The 21,411-nt window shown below is 45.5% G+C and overlaps 1 protein-coding gene across 2 annotated transcripts in view; it reads right to left on the bottom strand.

Annotated features, from left to right (window-relative positions):
• The window catches only part of ECPAS (Ecm29 proteasome adaptor and scaffold), a 3,148,361-nt gene that overhangs the window by 2,451,440 nt on the left and 675,510 nt on the right, over window positions 1–21,411 (bottom strand). The gene's annotated exons all lie outside the window — the stretch shown is intronic.

The following is a 21,411-nucleotide window of genomic DNA, read 5'->3' as shown; positions in this document are numbered from 1 at the left end:
CTTTTTGCTTCTTTTTCTCCCTTAGACTTCTATGGAGCACCCTTTCTTTTTGCTTTGTTTATACTGCTGCCTTGAGGTTTTTGGAGGTAAGTAAACCTTTGAAACTTCTGCTTTACTATCCTTGGCTTTTTACTCATTCTTATGGGGAAACTGATCACTCCATAAGACTATCAGTACTGAGAGACTGTGTCTTCATGGATTTCTTGTATTTTTACAACTGCACACATCACCCTAAAATGAAGTGCGGTTAGGGTACTCTGTATCATAACTTTTTCACTTATCATGTTATGGTTACAATTGCAATATGTCCATGGTGGGCTGGTGGCAGCAGATACGTTTCTATTGTGTTTTGAATGTTTTACTCGTGCACTTTTGCAATTCGTGCAAATGGCTACTAAGAGTGTCTAGCACTCAAGATAGCTGTGGCACATGGTTTTCGTCTGTCCATTGGACATGTTGTTCTTTGGCCTTCCTCCTGCCCTCTTGGGTCTGGAATTGCCATATAAGGGAATGCCTTTTATGGGGAAAGGCTGTTGCTTTCCCTGGCAAAGTGGTGGTCTGTGTGTAAGTCCAGGTGCGGGGGCTGGGATTGTTTGGTCCCACTGCACATCCAGGTGCCTGATTGTCTCTTGCTGGGCAGATTGTGTGGCCAGTGGCTATGCATAATTGGGTAGCCACTGCCAATTTGAATGGGGCAGATCCTTACCATTGGTTGGTTGACCTGGATGATCTTCCAGTCTAGATCTTGGCTAAAAGGAGGACTCCTGCAGCCATTCAACAGGTTTTTGTTGGAGCCAAGACCCCTATGAAGGAGTGCAGCCCACTGACTACCATTGCAGCTGACCGGCATTGCCCCCAGTCAAGTCCAGGTAAAGCTCAGCTCCTCTGTCCTGATTTGAAAAAGGCCCTTGTCAGTGCTTCGCCACCCGGACTGGTGGGAACAACCAGTCCCGGCCCCTGCTCAACTATCCAGGCCTGCAGAGCCCATGGAAGTGTCCCTGGACCAACCAGCTCTCTCCTGGGCTACATCTCTGTAGACGTTGCAGTTCCAAGTGCATCCTTGGAACTTGGAGGATCTTCAAATTGTTCTACGTGGCACTTGCTCCTTCATTTTCAGCCTTCTTGTCTCAATGGAAGCTGTGCTGGGCGTGGCTCCATTGTTCGCCATCTGAAGATTGCCTATATTGCACTGTTTCTGAATCACGTGTGTTGTGGAAAAAAAAATTTACCATTGACTATTCTGGTGGATTGATGAACAATTTCTTAGTAAAAAGCAAGCAACAGGACAACAGACCAACGACAGTACGAGACTTTGCCGCAAGTGAGAACCCCCCATCCGCCATGCACTGTTCTCTTATACCCAAACGAACACATGCATTTCAATGGAAGGGGAGGTCCGGACAGGGCAAGGAATCATACTGAAACAATGTTATCAGCAGGGAACAAAGCCCACTATACAAGTCTTTGATACAAGCTGCATTCTCACATCTTGAGACTTTGTCATCAAGGAGGACAGCATAAAGTGATACATTTAGTAGAGCTGGATATACTCCTCGGAGGTTCACACACTGAGGCAGGCGAGCAGGTTTACAGTATGATGACGTCCATCTGCTAAACCCACTTTTCTCAAGAAAGCAGGAGCCTAAAACACGCATACATATGCCAAAAGGGAAACATGTCGGAAGCGAGAGATGTGAAGTAGAGCATAGCTACACACTAGGCGGAGAGCCTTCATCGCAAGGACAAGTGCAGTAAAGCCTAAATCCTCACCTTGCACGAACAAGAGACAGTGTTTAAACATGGCAGTTTGCAGTACCTAGTCAATATTATAATGCAGCAGTATGCTAGGGGAGCATATACATTTTCAATTTCAAACCGTTCCCCTACACATATTTTTCTATCTTTCCCCAAGAGTGAATGTCTATATGTACTTTATAGTGTGTGACAATATTTGCATAGATGTTTCATTGCTTAGTGTGCATTTTAAAGAACTAACAAAACATTGGATATTTGTGTACTTGCCTCTCTAACACGAAATATTGTGATGCTTTGCGTGGACTAATTGTAGACCTAGACAACTCTCACACCTCCTCCTAAGTCTAAGACTTACCACTTGCCAACAATTTATATTGGGTTTGGCTAGACTTCAGTGTCCTTCCTGTTCACCATAGCAGGTTGGCGACCCAAAATCCACTCCCAGAGTTGATGTTGGGAATACATCTTAACAATTAGATTTGCTTTTATGTTAAATAACATATTACAATAATGGAATCTCTGGGAAATACAGTACTCTGTAATCCACAGTTTTAGGTGATGTAAGCATCAAATCTCGTATTACTTGAATGGTGTGGGATAAGAAACCTGCTGCCTATCTATTTACCATTTGGATAAATAGCAGCAGTTTGGGGTCTATCACTTTCTAGATAACCGTGCACCAATCTGATGTGGTAGGATTAAACAAGGGCAATATGTAGTGTATCAACTCTGGCTTGTAATAAGCTCTGAAAAAAGGTATGCCTATGTCCACTCTTTGTAAGGCAAACTCAGAGTTTATTGAGCAACCCGGGCAGTGTTCTTGCCCCATATTAATGTGCCTAATTTAACAAAGTAATTTTCAGGGATCCTGACTGGCACAGATTGGAAGATATGCAGAAATATGGGCAAAACAAATTTTGACCAGTGCAACACTTCCCATGATTAACAGGGGGGAGTGCAACAAGAAAGTTATAGTCCCATAATGGTAATGTCCAACTTTTCCTTTGCATCTGGGTGCTTCACCACCAATGCATCCAGCGTAGTAACTTGGGACTCAAACTTCATAATGTCACTGGTCAACACATTTCTGTCAGCAAAATAGCTGGAAATGCACAAACCACTCGGTTACTTTTAAGGCTCCTCATTTTGCTCTGCCTCGCTCCTGACCAGAAACACTGTGTCCGTTTCTCTTATCCCTCGTGGGGACAGCATGGACAGCTGAATCCTTTAAGGCAGCAGTTTTGTAGCTCTGCAACTCTCAGGACTTGCCTTTGCCGATTGACCTGCGAAACTGAGCACTGCATGCTTCAGACATCTTGGCGTGGATACAGCCTCTGCTGGACCCATTAAGTCATGATTAACCTCTGTAGTTGGACCCAGGTGCTCCGCTACCAGCATGGAGACTTCCAGTGGTGTGGCCTGGAACACACCCTGAGAACCCCGACTAGGATCACTGTCGTTGAATACAGATTTTCCATACATTTGTTATAGAAAGTCATGATTCTATTAAAGACTCAGTTCTCTGAGCCCAGCCAGCGACTATGTCTGGGTCCATGGCCTCTTTCTTGGCCTTAGCCTCTTCCGCCAGCTGCCAGATCTTCGTAACTGGCCCCAGCATATCCAGCAACTTATCCTGGCAGGACCTCCAGGACCTATCGATGCCCCTCTTTACATCCCTGCCATATCTGCCCAGGAACGTAAGAATTCTATCATCAATTTCAGGGGTCTCCGCCACCCTGTCTGGGACCCTTGGGCGTGGACATTCCGCTTTGATCTTGGTTGTTTACATAGAGGCGCCCTTAAGCGTCTTCTGAGGTACTCGGCGATCCTCTCCCTGGAGGGTCCCACTCATTAGATCTGGGATGAACGAGATCATCAGGATCGAACTCATCCTTGAGAGGATTTTCCACTTTCCTCCTGCCTCTCTTACTCTTAGGCTGATTTTCATCCTCTTCTGGGGAGGTCTGGGATTCTGACAACGTGATTCTCTCAGATCTAGAGCTGCTCTTACAATAGTTGTCGTCCGACTCGCTTGAGCTAGCAATTCGCCTTTCGCAAGATCTCGCCTTTCTTTTCCCCGAGCTGGATCTACGGGGTGAACCCGGGGGGGTCTGGGCTCTACGGTCCCTGCGAGTTTTACGCTTTCTTCCCCCTTTCTGCCTATGCTCCTTGTCTTTTTTTTTTTTAAGCTTTTATTTATTCAGCTTGGTAGCACGGTACAGGTGAGTAACGCACAGGGCATGTACAATCAAAGCAAAAACAGGCAGTATAGATGTATAGAGCGAGTACAAACATCGGTTTATACACATGGGGGATACATACAAGATGGGTGCAGGGCTAAGGGGGAGGCAATTCAGGAGGTAGAAGGGGAGTGGCGAGAGGAGAGGGCTGGAGATACAGGGTCTGAATCCACATCAGCAGGAGACATAAATGAGCGAAACTTTAACCAGATATCTCTAGGTCAGGAGTGGGTGGATTGTTGTACCGCCCAGGAGATTCCCCGGTGTCCGAAGCCCATGTGACCACCCTGAACCACTGTGCATGAGTAGGTGTGGTAGGCCAGAGCCAGCAGAGTAGGATAGAGCGCACTGCAAGTAGCATACAGAGGCCAGCCAGTTTCCTGGAGTCTCGGAGTTCTGGGAAGTCGTGAAAGAGACACCTCTTTGGGGATGGGTGATAGGGTGTTCGAGGAAAGCTGAAATAGTAGAGCATACTGCATCCCAGAATTGAGTGAGGCGGGGACAGGACCAGATCATGTGAATATAGCCTATGCTCCTTGTCTTGAGACCCGGCAGCTAGGCTTCGCAGAATGCCCCTCTCCCTACGGGGCATCTCGGCACTTTCCATCCTCTGAACTGCCTCACTCATACGCAGCCCACTGACGTGGGGACCGTCAGAATCGTCTGACTAACTACTCATATTAATAATGGCTTCTCAATGCCGTATCCGTGCCTTATTTGCAGTTTACTTGGGCTGCCCCCGTCACAGTGTGTGTATTTATATTGTAGCTAGGCGAGTCTCTATCAAGAATAGCAGTTTTGCCTAGGACTGAGCCCGTCAATAAGATACCACAATCTCTTAAAGCCTCCTCCCCAGCAGGCAGATGATGAAGGGTCAATATAATATACTTTACCTGATATGTCCAGTTTACATGCTTCAAAACAAATTCCCAGCCCTAGGTGGCACCCGCGGCTAACAGAATACAACTGGTGCTGTAATACGGACACACGCCACTCAACAAAGATGTTATGTGAGGTTTAAAGGCAGAATCCTGAAATCAACTCTCCGGCTGATTAAACTAACACTCTCCACTCCTGACGCAAGTTCGCAACGGCACCGGAACCCCAGGAGTCCTGTCGCGCTCGTTGCGAACTTCCGCGAGTACAGTGCCCCCTTGCCGAGGGAACCGACACCGGAACAAAGTCCCGTTGCGGCCCTCTCCCGCGGATATATTCTGCCAAATGCCCTGCGCGCGCGCTGTCTAACTTTGCCACTACATAAAAAACAATACCCAATCATCCGAAATATATGTATAATAGAAGACACTTATCTCAGCTGCTCGAGCAGCAAAGAAAAAGGAAGGACTTTGGGATTACGGTGTGTTATAGAGGAGAAGACATTGTGATTGGATAAACAAGTCATGGACTACAAATATGTTTGTTCTTCCTGGGATATGTAGTTTCTTTTGATATTGTTATTGGTTCTTTGTTGCCGCTAGAGTAAAAGTAAAGAAGTGAGAGCATAATCTGAGCCTCCGAGTCTTGACATAGAATCTCTGTTTTTCAGTTTCTGCTTCATTGTTCCTTCATATGCATTCCTTCAGGGGAGCCCTCTGACCTTGGAAGGGCTTGTTGGTCCAGCCGTCTGGGGTTGGGTCATATATTGATGACCCTGCTCATCTGGCTGTTGTCAATTGCGACAATACCCTGCTGCTGCTACAAAGAAATCGACTCAGCAGGGTCTTCACTGGAATTACTCAAGTCCTCACTTCTTAATTTAAATCCTGCCAGTGTTTGGTCCATTCCTTTGTGACTGCAGGGCTCCAGTCATGTGTTAGCCCTTCTAGATCTATACAACAGTCTTTCCTGTGTGTGTCTTCATCATCACATCTGCAATTGCCCATCCTGGAGACTAGTGAGCAAAACTCTAAGTGGACTGGCTCGGGTAAGTCCTCTGGAAAACATTGGTCCATTGTTTCCTATGGGCCTATGCACGTAACATTGGGACTTGGGGCAAATTGTGTTTCTTTGGTCTGCATGCCTTTTGCAAAGTCTAGTTGGACTTTTAAGACTTGTGTGAACATTCTATGGTACTTTAATTATCTGTAACCACATTCTAAAGAACAAATTACTTACCTCCAATAATGTGCTTTCTGATGGCTGATCCTCCCACGGATTCAACATGCTAGATACTTACTTGTTGAAGAAGATATCCTCAGGAACTCTGACTTTCTTGCCAATGAACCCCCTATCCTGACCTGCCTACAGCTGGCTCATAGACCACTAGAGTCCCTCATCTGCCTCTGAGAAACCTCATGCTATAGACTAGGGAAGGACTTTGATAAGGCTTCTGCTTGGAAATTATAACAAGTTTGTGAAAACCCCAAGGACTTTTCCCTATCAACCCTCTTGGTATCCTCTTTGGGGGTGGCTAGGGAGGGGTTATTACTGCTGGGACCAGACCCAGCGAGTGGACCAGAGATTGAGGAGGAGTCCCAAGGTGAGAAGAGAAATGAGTGGGCAGCACTTGACAATAGATCAGCAAGTATTAATTTTCAAAAATCGTAAACCAAATGGTAGATTAGTTCAAATATTTCTTATCCTATTTTTCAAAAAGGAGCTGGCTGTGATGAATTCGGAGACACCCAAATCCAAAATACATGTGCAGCAGAAGAAGACCAAGTGAGATACGAGGTCACACAGCCGCTCTCACAGGAACCCAATCCGGGTTTATAAGTAGACGAAAATAATTTCAAGTTCAATTAGTTAGTAAAAATTATATATAGTTGAAGAATGACAACGTTCAGGTTCAGTAGTGTTTCAACATCATTTTATCAAAGAAAGGAATCTCTTATGCGAGAAGTCACTAATACTCTCTTAGTGAGGAAGAGCTTGCCACATCAAGTTTTTCAATCAGACCGAAAAATTGCCAATGCATTTCGGAATAACATTTCCTTCATCAGGGCAGGTCTATAAATAATGTATACCAAATCATCAAATAAAGTTAACCATCATCATGTGACAAAACACATTAACACATGTTACTGTCATATATATATATATATGAGAATGTAAAGAACATACCATTTGGTTGAAGTAACAGTAGTAGATGGTAAAGATGAGGAAGCAAATTTGAGAAAAAGAAAATAGAAAATGATGAGACTCTATACGATATGAGTTAAGGACAGTGAGATATAGAAAGAAAAGAAAATGTTTTACCTGAAATAGCAAAATGCGTGTGCTGTGTGTGGCGTTGTCAGCTATTTAGAATTAAAAACTGCCTGATGTAAAATCAGCGCAGAAGAACATCCTTCAGCAGTATGTCTGTAATCAGAAAGCATATGTGTTGGTAAGCGGGTGAAATCTGTGTATCGGAAACAAAATGTAAGCGTTAAGACAAGCTTACCGTGCTGGACACGGGGAACTGTGGTGCTCCCGTTGCCTGCTCGTGAAACACTGCGGCTGTAGCATCGAGGCGTCGCAAGGGCAACGCTTCCTTTAAAAGACACGTGACCGCAAGACAGCCCAAATTTGTCGATCCAAAACATCTCTCTGCGGTTCAACCGCTGGTTCAAGTCCTCATGTGGATTGATCCTCGCGATTGCCTCCAAAATCACGAATCTTATTTGGGTCAGATTGTGTCCATTTTCAATCCAATGTCGTGCTACAGCTGAGTTCATGTTTGCATTCCGGATGCAAGACCGGTGTTCGTTCCATCTCGTTTTAGCCATTCTTGTGGATTGGCCCACGTAGAACTTTCCGCATGGGCATTTGATGCCGTAAATAATGTTTGTGCTGTCACAGGTTCCGTAGGTTTTTAGGAGAATCTTTCTTCCTGTTCTTGGGTGGTTGCTAACATTCCCCTTGATTATTGAGTTACAGTTACTACAATGAAGACAAGGGAATGTACCAGTTCTCTGAGTTATGGGTTCTTTGAGAGGCGGTCTGGTGTGTACCAGTTCGTCCCTGAGATTCTTGCTGCGCTGGTATGCAAACGCTGGTAATTCACTAAATAAATTCTGTACCCTGGTGTCGTTTTTCAAGATCCCCCACTGTTTGATGATGGTTTTCTTAATCTTATTGCTTTGGATTGAGAATTTGGAAACGTACACAGGTGACTTAAGTTCTCTTTTGGTTTTAGGATTTTGGGTTGATACCAGAGTTTCGCGTGCCATGGCGCTCACCCTGGCAGACGCCAAGTCGAGTTCCTTCTGTTTATAACCACGTGCCAAAAACTTTTCTTTCATCACAAGCTGTTGGGCTGTGCAGTCCTTTGGGTCACTTACAATTTTCTTTACCCGTAACAGTTGGCTATATGGAAGATTTCTGAGCAAACTAGGCTGATGAAAACTCAAACGATGTAGAAGATTATTGCGGTCAGTTGGTTTGCGGAACAGAGAGGTGCTGTAGCCGGTGGTTTGCTTTTTGATGAGGACGTCCAGAAAAGTGATAGTGTCATGTGAGATTTCCCTCGTGAACTGAATACGTTGATCGATGTTATTAAGGTATTCAAAAAGAGAGTCAAAATCAGCCCTCGTGCCTCTCCACACGCCGAAAATGTCATCTATATAACGTGTCCATAAGTGGATGTCTTTATTCCACATCTGTTTGTTGAGTACATTGTCCGTTTCAAATTTAAACATAAAGCAGTTAGCATATGTGGGTGCGATAGTGGCCCCCATAGATGTTCCTGAAGTTTGTAGATAGAACTGGTTATCGTATTGAAAATAAGAATTTTCTGAAATGAACTGTAACAGTGCCAGTATAAACTCCTTCTGTGCACGGATTTCTGATGCTTGTAATAATAGCCATTCAACTGATTCGATGCCCAAGTCATGTGGTATAGATGTGTAAAGGCTTCTGACATCAATGGTGAACATCAGGCCATCCTGTTGAAAAGTGGTGGAGCTAAGTTTTTGAAGGAAATGGGTGGTATCACGAGTGTATGTGGAGGTTTTTTGTATGAGAGGCTGTAAGAAGAAATCTATGTAAATAACCAATGTTTGGTTGATGCTTTCCATACCTGCAACTATAGGTCTCCCTGGTGGTTTAATGGTGTCCTTGTGGATCTTGGGTAATGTACAAAAGTTCGGGATCCTAGGGTGATTATTGAGCAAAAACTTGTGTGTGTGTTCATTGATCCATTCTAGCTCAAGAGCTTTATCCAGCAGAGTCTTCAGATTCAGTCTTATTGCAGTGGTTGGATCATGGTCCAAGGTAGTATATATTGTTCTATCTTATTGCCCTATACTGTTCATTCCTATGTTATAAAATGCTAATACAATTTGATTTAAAAATAAAAGTATATTAAGTTCCTTACTTACCTTGAAATACATTGCATTTCTATAAGTGCATAAATGGGTTATGCTTTCCCTGAACGGCTTTAGATCACTTCTAAAATGGCCAAAGTTCTTGTATCCTTCACTTCTGAAAAGTATCATTGGATAAAGTATCTATTCCTATAAATAGCATAATTAGTTTATAGGATAATAGGTTACTTACTGACCTTGAATAGCTGCTGCTCTTCTTAAACTGTAAAGTTTCTCAGTTAATTCAAATAAGTACTCTTACTTGCCGGACTGAAGTCGCTGCGTGTGTTAGAAGAGTACATGGTAAATTACTCACCTGTTGGGTTGTGCTTTCCCTGAATTGCTTCTGGGCACTTCTAAAATAGTTTCACAATGTTCTTACTTATCCATGAGTAGCTTAACACCCCTCTAGAACATATATATGTTAAGTTACTCCCTCTGAAAGGTGTTCTAAAGAGTAACATTGATGTGTAACTGTATGCATTCTTCATTGAAGAAAGTTATACATGGTGCAAGATAGACTTGTAAGAAGTGTCTAAACTGAATAACCCTGTATATTGGGACCAATAGGGCCTACAACCCTTTGATCATTGTTTTCTGAATGTATACCTAACCTGATTTGACCCCCCCCCCAATCCCCAAGGATAGCTTAATGTCATTATGAATATGTTATAGGTTTGACTCACCTTGACTGCTTATTGTAATCTAAATAAGGTTATACTTTGGTTTGTAAACCATAAGCATCAAGTTGTTTTTTTATAATTGTGTTATATGATGGGTTATAGTACTTACTTCTCCAAGAATTATCTTGGCCTACATGTATTTAAATAAACCCTTTACAATACATAGTGCATCAGTGTTTCTTTGGACCATATGTATGATACAATATCTTTGTACTGAACACCAGCCCTCTGTCCCTCCCTAGATAAGCCTGGCTGCTCCGTCTATGCTACCAAATGTTCTCAGGTGATACAGCCTTCTACTAAGAGTAGAGTTGTGTACTGCCTTAGATATAGTTTAATGAAGCCCTTAGTTGACTTTAGAAAAACTGTCCTAACGTACATTAATTGTACTACTGACCAGATTTCATTGTTGGCAATATGTTAATACTTTAGTTTTATACCAAGTATTGCACATAAGGTGTGCTGTGGATAGGTTGCACAATTGTCTAGGTGTATTTTGTTAGGGTTTTTCAAAATGTATATATCTATTATTGTTTTCAATTATTCTGGCGTCAAATATGTGTACATACACAATACATACACATTTTGAATCTATCTCGTATTGTCAATATTGTTTCATATGCACTGCGCTCGCAAAGTGTTCTGCTATTTAGAATGTCATTTCAATGGTGCAAGGTTGCCTTTTTGACAGTTTAGTTGGACCTCCTTATAGTAATTAGAGGTAAACGAATGTCTTACCTCATGGTAATGTTCGTTCCGGTGGATGTTCCACCCACAGATTACCCATCTATGACATTCCATCTCCAGCGCCAGATGTCCTCTGAAAATCTGTTCTCTGCTAGGGGGCACAGCACAGCTCTGCGTAGCACAGATGTGTGCCCATTGAGAAAAGGACACTGGGGCCAGTATATATGAAGCTGCAGCACCTCAGTGCCTTCCTTTTTCCCCAGCAGCTGAAGGACCACAGAACGGATGAGGTTTATGAGCTATCCGCCAAGAGGATCTGGTTAGAGGTATATTGCATCTTTGTGAGGGACATCCATTAGAAAGAACATTACAGAGAGGCAAGTCATTGTTCTTTTAATCGATTCCTCCCTCCCAAAGATTCCCCCTCTACAATAGAACTCCCATAGCAGTGTGTGAATGTAGATGGAGGGAAGAAGAGAGCAAGAAAAAAACACCTACACCAGAAAGCTCTCGAGGTCTGCTAAGCCAAAGCAAGCGTAGTGCCCAGAGAGGGAAACCAGGCAGTAAAGCTTGGTAAACACGTGCAGTGATGACATTGCAGCTTGATATGTCCAGAACAGGGACACCCCTCTTTAGGGAAGAGGTGGCCACCCAGCTTCTGGTTTAATGAGACTTGAGACCCTCAGGAAACGTCTTCTCACCCAGAGAGTAGAATTCTTGAGATCCAGAGGATGGTCCACGTTGACAATAGGTGGGAAGGATGTCCTCACTCTCAAAGTCATCTTTTCATTGGAAAAGTAGAGAGGTTTAACAGACAAGGACTGGAGATCACTTATTGGTCTCACTGAAGTGAAGGCCACCAAGAAAATAACTAATGGTGAGAAACCTTAGCGATCATGAATGCTGTGGCTCAAACAGTACTCCCCATAAGGTAAGCCAAAACTAAATTCCAATCCCACCCAACAACAACAAATTGGCTTGGGGAAAGCAAGTTGCACAAACACGCAAAAATTGCTTAACAGTGGGGATTGTGAAATAAAAGCCTTATTTGAGGTCCTTTTAAAGAGCGAATTGGTGGTCATGTAGCCCTTCACAGAGCCAATCTGCAGGCACATTGGGGCCAAAGAAAGCAGGAAATCCAGAACCAAATTAGGAGGGCAAGTGTGAAGGTCCGGACTTCTCTCAGCACCACACTGAAAATGTAGGCCACCTACAGGCATAAATTTACTTGGTGGCCGGTCTCAAGCAGAAAAGAAAACATACATGTTGTGCCCGACAAGTGACACGCCTCATCTCTCAGCCTCTATTCAGAAAAGCAAGGTGGTTCAGGCTGCTGCAGCTCGGATGGCAGACCAGGCCCTCCAAGTAGAAAAGCAGGTCCACCTTTGTGCGAAGGGCAGAGTGACATGTCCAGTGTCTCCAGGTATCGTGTCTTCCAGGCCTAGTGCACAGCGATCCTAATCAATGTGCACCCAAATTACAGCAGTCACCTAGAAACTAGCTGAATAACACAGATGGGCAGAACACAAAGCAGATCAAAATCCAATTAACCAACGTCCCCCAGAACTCCCTATGGCGGTAATTACCAAGAGCATAAACACGTGGACTTCCTGTTCGCACTGGAAGCCAAGCGGTTCAGCTGTTGAGTCCCCCAAAGGGTAAAGGTATCCCTCAAGGGCCGGCCAACAGAGCTCCCAGTTGTGGGAGGCTGAAGTTAGCCTGCTCAGGGCATTCATAATGACGTTCTCCAAATCAGCAAGATGGGCTGCCAAAAGATGCAAGTCTGTCTCCAGAACCACAGTTATATTGCTTCTATGTATAGAGGGAACAACCCCACACCACTCACTTTGTTGAGTTAGTGCATGGCCACCATGTTGACAGCCAGGATCAAAAGACATTTGCTCTGCATAAATGGGAGTAAGGCAACTAGGGCCAGACTTGATCAGAGACCAAAGCGAGCTCACCCCAATCGATGTAGCAGGTGAGTGCCTCAACCCTTCAGTGAGGTGCCTGTGACTACAGTCAGTTGGAGCCAAGGTTGCTGAAGCAGTGCCTCTCTAGGTAGGTTATCTAGCAGGGCCCACCAAAGGAGATCAAGGACAACCTTCTCCGTGAGTCACAAAAAAAATGACATGTTACTCTGAACAGAGACCATGGGCACTGATGTAGATACTGAAGCGACCTGGACCTGAGGCTTATACACACAATACGTTAACTCTGCTATTCTGAGAAAGAAATCACATGGAAAAGGTTGATAATCCAATTAAATGCACAGTTTTGCTATATACTTGACCCCTACATTAGCTTTTCCACGCTCGTTCAGGTTGTTTTTGGGATGCTTTTAAATGTGTGTCCACAATATCTTCGTTATTCTGTTTCTCTATATACTTATGCCTGCAATGTGAGACCTTGTTTGATGCCCATGTTCTCCATTGAATTATTAATTTTATATATAAAAAAGATTGAATGAAATGCCACACAACTAAAAGTAGCTGACAAAATATATGTTTGACGGCAATAAAGGAAGAAATCGAGAGCCATCGATAAACAGTTGACTTGATCCATATCTATTAAATCACAACAGTGACAAAATCTTAACCCACAACTAGCATACAAATGTCTTATGTACACTCTAGGTCCCAACATACCATATATATCAAATGGTCGCAACCTGCAGCTCCTCAGATGTTTTGAACTGCAACTCCCATGATCACTCATAGCAGACTATGCTGGCTAGGGATGATGGGAGTTGTAGTGAAAACATCTGGCAGTTGTTATAGATCATTGTTCTAAAATCTTAAAGACACAGAAACCTAACATGCTTTGAAAGTCTGCCGAAGTCCATTGGTAGCTCAGACACCTGTTATATTGAAGTCTGGGAGGCAGGTAAGACTGGGAGGCAAACTTATAGGTACATGCAGGCATTATTCCAGGCTAGGCTAACAGGTTCAAGATTCAAGGTAGAGAAGACAGGTAAGCAGTTCAGGAGCCAGAAGACCGGGCATCCCACACCCAGGTTGGTCAGATGTAACTGCTCCAACTAATAAGCCTTGGTACACTATCGTCAACTCTCCATAGCATCACACACTCAGCCACACATCCAACATTCCATTCAGAGCAAGAAAGTCAGGATATAACACCTCCTCTTGAGAAAGTAGGGGAAGAAACATCGACATTCTCTACGATGGGCGTGGCCAGCAGCCGAGGCATGAGCACGTAGCTCTTCGGAGCTCCCACACCACCTGTTGAAATCCTGCCGAAATCTGACTCCAGAACTTAAAAAAATACAACCCTGAAAGGGTGAAGACACAACAGAGAGGATGGTGCTGCTAGGGGGAAAAGGAGGGACGAGACGCTGTCCTGCTTGCTGGAGGGATCAGACGAACGCTCAACAGCGGGGTAGAACACAGACAACCCAAGATGGCCTCCTTTTAGGGAGAATTCTCAGAAATGTGCTAATTCCTCTCTACCTTAGAGATCCCCAACTCTTTTGCTGGACTCTAGGACCTTAATCTTTTTGCCTGGAGAGAGTGAGACCCTCATGTATTTTAATGTGATTTTGAACTCTGTTTCTTTTTGGTTATGGAGTCTGACAAACTCCATAGGCATCATCTTTTCCATGGTGTCACACAGCACCTTCAGTGCAGTGACACAGGGAAGTCTTCCAGATTTCCCAAAGGTTTAAATACCTTCCCCTGGATAAACTACTGTTTCCAAAAGCAGTGAAGTGAAATTGACTTTACTTACACCTGTAATTTTCTAGACCCAGCACACACTATCTTACAATAGGGCGCTGGAGGGGTTACTTAGTATCCCCTTTGTCTAGCTTCTCATGTAACATTTTTATGTTACCCTTTAGTCGAAGAATGGCTGGTGGCAGTGGTTTACTTTTAGCTACCGTGGTGTACATTTACCGCGGGCTGCTTCAAAATGGCCCCGGTTTTCTTTTTTAGCCATTTCTTTGTGGAAAGGTCCTTCTTGAGATTTACTCTGCGCACCAAGCCAGGTTTGGTCACATTGTTCATATTGTCTTTGGTGGGATTCACCAGTGAAGCCCGCCTCTGGCTCCATGGTGTCTGGCAAGGGCAGGAAGCGAGGGAGGTGCCCGAAACTCCCTGCGCTTAGTCTCTTAGGAGACAGGGATGCACTCTTAGGTGATTGGCCAGCTGGCTGTCCAGCAATGACAGCCACCCCGCTGGGAGACTGACAGCTAGGCTGAAATGAATGGGAGAAACATGTATAAAAGGCGAGGCTTTTTGGCTTGGAAAGCAGAGTCGACCACTGGACGAAGGAATCCGAAGAGGAACTTGAAGAAGATGCCTAATAACTCCTAGACCATTGGTTTGCCCGGTGAAGCCCTGCTGCTGTGCTAAAACTCCAAATTTGTATGGACAGAGAAGACCCTGCAAGGACGACTTCTCCCCTTGAGTTGGTAGGACCAATCAACTCCAAAGTAAACCACCTGGACATCCTCTCGGAGCTGGTTGACATTCCACTGCAGTTGCTGCTGGAACCGAATAGCTAGGGAGAGGAACAGCAGATTGTGTGCGTTTCTTTTAAGCTGGCCAAGAGCTCCAGGAAGATCCTCTGGACTCCTACGAAGCAGGAATGACCTAGCCTGAGCCACAACAGAGTGCTGGACCCCAGATACAAGGAAAGCCCATCGACAGCCAGAAATTGCAGTGTTGCTATTTGCGGTAGACGCGAGGAGCTGAAACACTGAAGTGTCACTTGTTTGAAGATTGCCGGTTGCAGTCGGTGACTGTCCCATTGCAGTGCAGGAGTCCCTAGACGTCCTCTCTCTTGTCCCCACGACTGAGGCCCAGGAACACTAGGATCTGCAGAGCTGCACAGGAACTTAAGTCATCTGCTGCCCTTTTTCTTCAACCTAAAGGTATCGTACAGCCTAAGAGAACTTACCTCTTGTGTAACTGCGCTTGTTCTCGGTTGGTGAGACCTGTTGTGGTTGCTTTGTAGAGTTGCTGATAGCTTCTTTACTTCACAAGTCTAAACAGCTTGTGGCCCTGCTTTGAATTCTTCTTTTCTACAAAGACTTCTAAAATATTGTGCAAGACTTTACTTACCTGCAAGAAGTGCTTCAGCTCACCTAGACTATTGCCCAATTGACTTTGGCCTAGCCTGGCTCCCCGAATGACTCTTCTGCCCTCTGACATTGTGTTTTGTCTTCCTTCCAGGAAGGGGTGAACTAACTTTGCATTGGGGGTTACCAAAAGTACTTACCTGCTTGAGAATAGTTGTGTGATCTCTTATGTTCTAATAATCTTTTTCTTTACCAAACTCTTAAGTCTGATTCTAAATGCCAACAATAGTATATTAATGTCCAGTGTCCTAGCTACTAAAGTCATCTGAGGGTGGAGGAAGTGTCTGTGTGTCATCCCAAAAGGATACTTACTGATTTAGTGTGCCTATTTTGGAGTGTATTTGTGTGTTACTATTATATTGACCCCCTTCTGAAGAAGGCTTACTCTGACTGTTAAATAAATGAATAATAGTGTAATCAAACAACCTTGTGTGTAATACCTGTCCACTGTGAATCTTTGTGTAACTCCTACAGCTCACATCGACCCCTCTTGAAATAAGCCTGGCTGCACAACACACTACCAACCTGTGTAGTACAGACTTATACCAAAGGTTGGGTTCCTATTGCGAGGTGGTCACGGTTGTTGTAGTGTACCCAAAGGGTACTGCATACAAACTTGCCTAACACCGCCGGAGCCATCTAGTGGAGTAACAGTGCGGAGAAGCATAGGGCAGTCAGCCCGGAGCGAACGCTGGTCCGCTAGGGCTGTAAGTGCCCAGTGCCGGTGGGGGACGATTCATCTGGACCGGTGGACATCCGGGAAAGTGCAGGGCAGTCGGCCCGAAGGGAGCACTGATCCGCCGGAGCTGTCAGCACTCAGGGCAAGTGGAAGCCGTGGGCATCTGGGAGGAGGGAACCCAGTCATCGTACTGATCGAGGCGGCGCACATCGGGAAGGAGGCGGCGAGGCTGGCATCCCGGACTCTGTGGGGAGGAGCGGCACACAGGGACGCAGGGGCAAGTCGAGGGGGAAACCTAAACCCTCGAGGGAAAGGAGACCCGCAGGGGCATAAGGAGCAAGGAGGGACGGGCTCGAACTCAGCAGTGGGGACACAGAATGGGCCAATTAGCCTAAAGGGAACATACTGCAAATGACTTTCCAGAGGACAAGTGGCTGGATTGGTGACCACAGAGAGATGGTGCCAGAGCAAGGCACTATGTAACGGAAGGTGAATTCTTTAGTCCGGGACTAGTACCAGACACAAAGGCCAGACGGCACAATGGACATTAGCGCAGGCAGTCCCAAAGAGGTGAGTGGTGGGGGAGCTGGTAAAACCCTGGAAGGCCCCGGGACAAACACTGGGTCACCACCCACCCCTGGTACCTGATGGAGCAGGGTGGAGGGAGGGGGACTAGGAGTGGTCCAGTGCCAGAGACTGGGGGTAAGGAGATAATGGAAGGACGGTGAAGGCAACGTTGGTGGTGGTGGGATCATTTAAGTTTTATATGGTCAGTGGGGGTGAGGCCCACAGCAATACTGCTCGATACGACTACAGGCCAAATAAATAAGAGTACGCTCTCTTGAGTGCTGGATGTGCGTGGGACATTGTAGAGATGAAACGGAGGAGGGCAGTAACAAAGTCAAAGAAGGCCCTCTTGAAAAAGCCACAGCATCGCAAATTCAGGGGCAAATCTGCTGTGGGATATAGCCAGAATGGTGAAAGGACAACAAAAATGGAGAATAACACTGACGCAAGGAGCAAGGTACAGAAACAGGAGGTACTGGACCGAGGAACGGATGAGGTGGCTGCGAGAGGTGCAGGTGGCGTGACCCTGGACCTGCTGATGGAAGCAATCCAGGCCACAAGGTCGTCCCTGGAGGGGAGCATCAAGGGGGTGGGGGTGGATGTGTCCTTGGTACTTGCAGACCTCAGCAAGGTTATGTGAACGGGTCACAGAAGTAGAGCAGAGAGTAAGCTCTGTGGAAAATGACCTCCAGCCCTTCAATAACCAAGTGTCAAGTCTGGTGGGTGCGACCAGGACCTGGAAACTAGAGCAGAGGATGCAGAGGGGCGATCCAAAACGTTGCAATAATCGACTTGTCGGGCTACCAGAAAGAGAAGAAGGACCTAGTGTGGAACTTTTTGTGGAAAATCTCATCCTGAAGGTGCTGGGGATAAAGGAATTGTCAACATTTTTCACAGTCCAGAGTGCCCACAGGGTGCCTGGTAGAGCCCCTCTACCGGGATGTCCGTGGAGAGTATTAGTGGCAAAGGTTATGAACTTCAAAAACAGGGATGCCATACTGCAGGAAGTCCGCAAGGTGGGGTTTTTACGAAGTGGGTAACACAGAACTACGCATCTTCCCAGACTTCACGTTGGAGGTACAGTGCCAGAGGAGATCATATGACGCAGTGAGGAGACGACTCAGAATTAAACATGAAATATATGATGTTCTTCCCCAGCCGAATTGAAAGTCATAGCGTGGGGAAAATCATGGTTTTTCACATCCCCGCAGGAGGTGTGGGCCGGGCTAGAAACTACATCGCAGGAGTGGACTTGCAGATCGGGAAAGGGGCGGGGATGACACCGTCACAATCAGGGGATTGAAGGACAGAGGTTTTCAGGCCATATATTGGTGACATAAGTCCTGGGGGAGAATGCAGCGGCTGCACGGGGGAAATGGGAGTGGGAGATATGTAGCTGAAGGTGGGGGGGAGCTAAGAGGAGTACCCGGTTGGCACCACTGACCGCTAGCCCACGAGAAGAGAGGGAGAGGTGGGGTAAACCGGCCAATAGGTCAAAAGTTTTGGGAATGGGGGGGCAGAACGTGGTGGGGGAAGGTTAAGCGGGAGGGGTGGGGAGTTGGGTCTGGGGACAGGGAGTGGGGGTGGGAGGGAGGCACATTTGGGGAAAAGGAAGAGGGGTGGGGGCACAAGGGGAGATGGGGAGGGAGGGGAATTGGGTATATGGCTAAATTGGGCACGGTTGCTGAGTTGGGAACAGTTCAAAACAAGGAGAGAGGGTAGGGAATATGGGAGAGGAATGGGTAAAGAGGAAAATGGGACCGAGAAGATGACCTGGTGAGGGGATTGTCAGCCTCAGAGAGGTGGAGGGAATATCAGAAGAGGGAAGGAATAGGAAGGGGAGGAGGACCTGGAAGAAAGGGAGTGGGTCAGAAATGGTAACCGGAACCTAGAATGGGGCTCAGAGGCTTGAAGTTTGGAACATGGAATATCCGGAGGTTGGGTATGAGCCGAAAGAAACAGAGTGGGGAGGGGGAGTGGGGGTTCTGAAAAGACAGGGGTTACAGTTAGACCTGATACAAGAGACACACTTGACCAGAACTGACCTGGCGGCACTAGAGAAAAAATGGGGAGGGCAAGTGATCGGCACGTCTTACTCATCGCAGGCAAGGGGATTACTGATCTGGGTGGTGGCGGGGGTACCGATACAGGTGGAAAAGGTACTGATGGACCAGGTGGGAAGGACGGTAGTGCTCTTGGGGCAATGAGAGGAACAAACAAAATGTGTAGCAAACTCGTATGCACCGAATATCGATGACAAGGAATATTTCCATTCGGTGCTACAAATGATAGGGGCACAGTTTAGTAGTATGGGAAGGAGATTTCAATGCAGATCTGGATGGCACGGGGGGTCCCTGTAAAAAACACATGGCGGCACTTCAAGGTAATGGAGGAACTGGATCTAGTGGAGCTGTGGAGAGAGGCGGATGGGGAAGAGAGTGGGTTCTCGTACTACTCTGGGACACATGGGTCATACTCGCAATTAGATTGTTTACTGACGGGCGAGAGAAAGTTGTCACCCATTTGCACTAACGCTGGAGCCGCTAGCAGGGTTCTTGCGACAAGAGATGGGTGAAACAAGTATTTTAGTGGGAGGGATGAGACATGTGTCACTGTACGCTGACGATCGATTGCTATATGTGAATAATCCCTGGGACAATTTCCCAATACTGCTGGAGGCCTTGAGGAATTTTCAGCATCTATCAGTTCTTCGAATAAACAAGGAAAAGTCCCTGCTGTTTCCTCTGGGAGGATTGCATGGTATTAAGAGGGAGGTCCTGTCGGATGGGGGAATACAACGGGAGACAGTCTCATTTAAGTATTTGGGCATATGCATATTTCATGACATTGAAGAAATCTTCGTACATAACACGGGGATGGCACAACCCAAAATAGGAGATTCGGTACAGTTTTGGAAAGGATTACCCCTCTCCCTGATGGGAAGAGTGGCAATATGTAAAATGGTGATACTCCTGAGATTACTCTTTTTTTTTTTACCCTTTTTTTTTACCAATATTTTTTTACCAATATACCATATGTGGGCAAAAAGATTTTTAAAAAAATGCTGCATGGTAAAATTGTGGAGCTACTGTGGAACACAGGAAGGAGGAGGGTATCACTGGCGACGCTACGGAGGCAGAGATCGGAAGGCACGCTGGGTTTGCCAGACTATGAGAGGTATTTCATAGCGGCCCAATTGCAAATGGTACTTGAATGGGGGCATGCAAATGAGGAAGTCCTGAGAGGGTTGGTGGGAAGTTTACCGTCTCACCGACAAGGGGTAAAACTATTATGGAATCCAGTGGGGAACAAGGAGACGACAATTGTATTTGAAGCAGTTATAGCGGTATGTAGAAAGTAGGTTAGAAATAGGAGGCCTAAGGGGCTATACAGTGGGAGTCTACCCTTGAGTGCGGACCGAAGTTAAGGCAGGCCATTGGCAGGGCGGAGGTACAGAGACTCTGAGCGAAGGGTTGCTGTGTGTTGGGGGACCTATTTGAGGGAGGGACACTACTGACTAACTCAGAATGGAGCGGGAATGTTGAGATTGGTTTTTTTTGTTTTATTGTAACAAATGCCAATAAGGAGTGTTTTAGAAAATAAAAAAACATTCTCTACGATTACATTCTCTTGAGAATTGATAGTGAACATGGTTTTCCATAGCCAAGTTCGAGGTAACAGGAACATGAAAAGTTTGAACAAACTTCAAATCATTGCAGGAGGGCCACTGAGCATGAACACAACATCACAGCTTCAAAGCTCCCATACATCATAAAAGCAACCTGGTTTCATTTTTTCTTGCAGTGAGTGAAAAAGCGCACTTGTGGTAATTTCCACAAATAAAAAAGCAATCGAGCTACTTCTGTACAAGACAACCCATGTGATGTTGTTCCGAACAGGCAGAAAGCTTCACGTTTGATGTTGCTCACTCTACTAAATGGTCTATCCAACCGGAAACAATAGTCATTGCTTCTCTGCATTACTGGTTCGATCTGGTTCACTGTGATTTGAACGAAAACTAAAATATCTAAAACGTTAACGAACCTTAATTACCGAAACAAATACCACATTTTTAATTTCTTTTTATTTAGGGGGGTCCCACACCAAGCCCCCAGTTTCCCTATGATAACCCCACTCCAACCCCCTCCCCACCTGTTTTCATCCCATACCCCACCCCCATATAAATATTTAATCAGAAATTCAGTGTTCAGTATCTAAGGTTTGTTTAAAAAGTTATTCGTTATTTCATTTTCATTAATATCACAGGATACCGATCGATCCGACTCATGCCACATTGTTCACCTAATCCCTGTGCATGTAACTTATCACAAATGTAAGAACTTGTGTTCTGAATCTGTGGCACATAATACACTGACGAAATGGCACTCAAATAGTATTCTTTAAAGGCAGT

This window comes from Ambystoma mexicanum, chromosome 6q (assembly GCF_040938575.1).
Source record: "Ambystoma mexicanum isolate Mex_15411 chromosome 6q, UKY_AmexF1_1, whole genome shotgun sequence".
Lineage (NCBI taxonomy): Eukaryota > Metazoa > Chordata > Amphibia > Caudata > Ambystomatidae > Ambystoma > Ambystoma mexicanum.
This window is presented reverse-complemented; position numbering and strand designations above follow the sequence as displayed.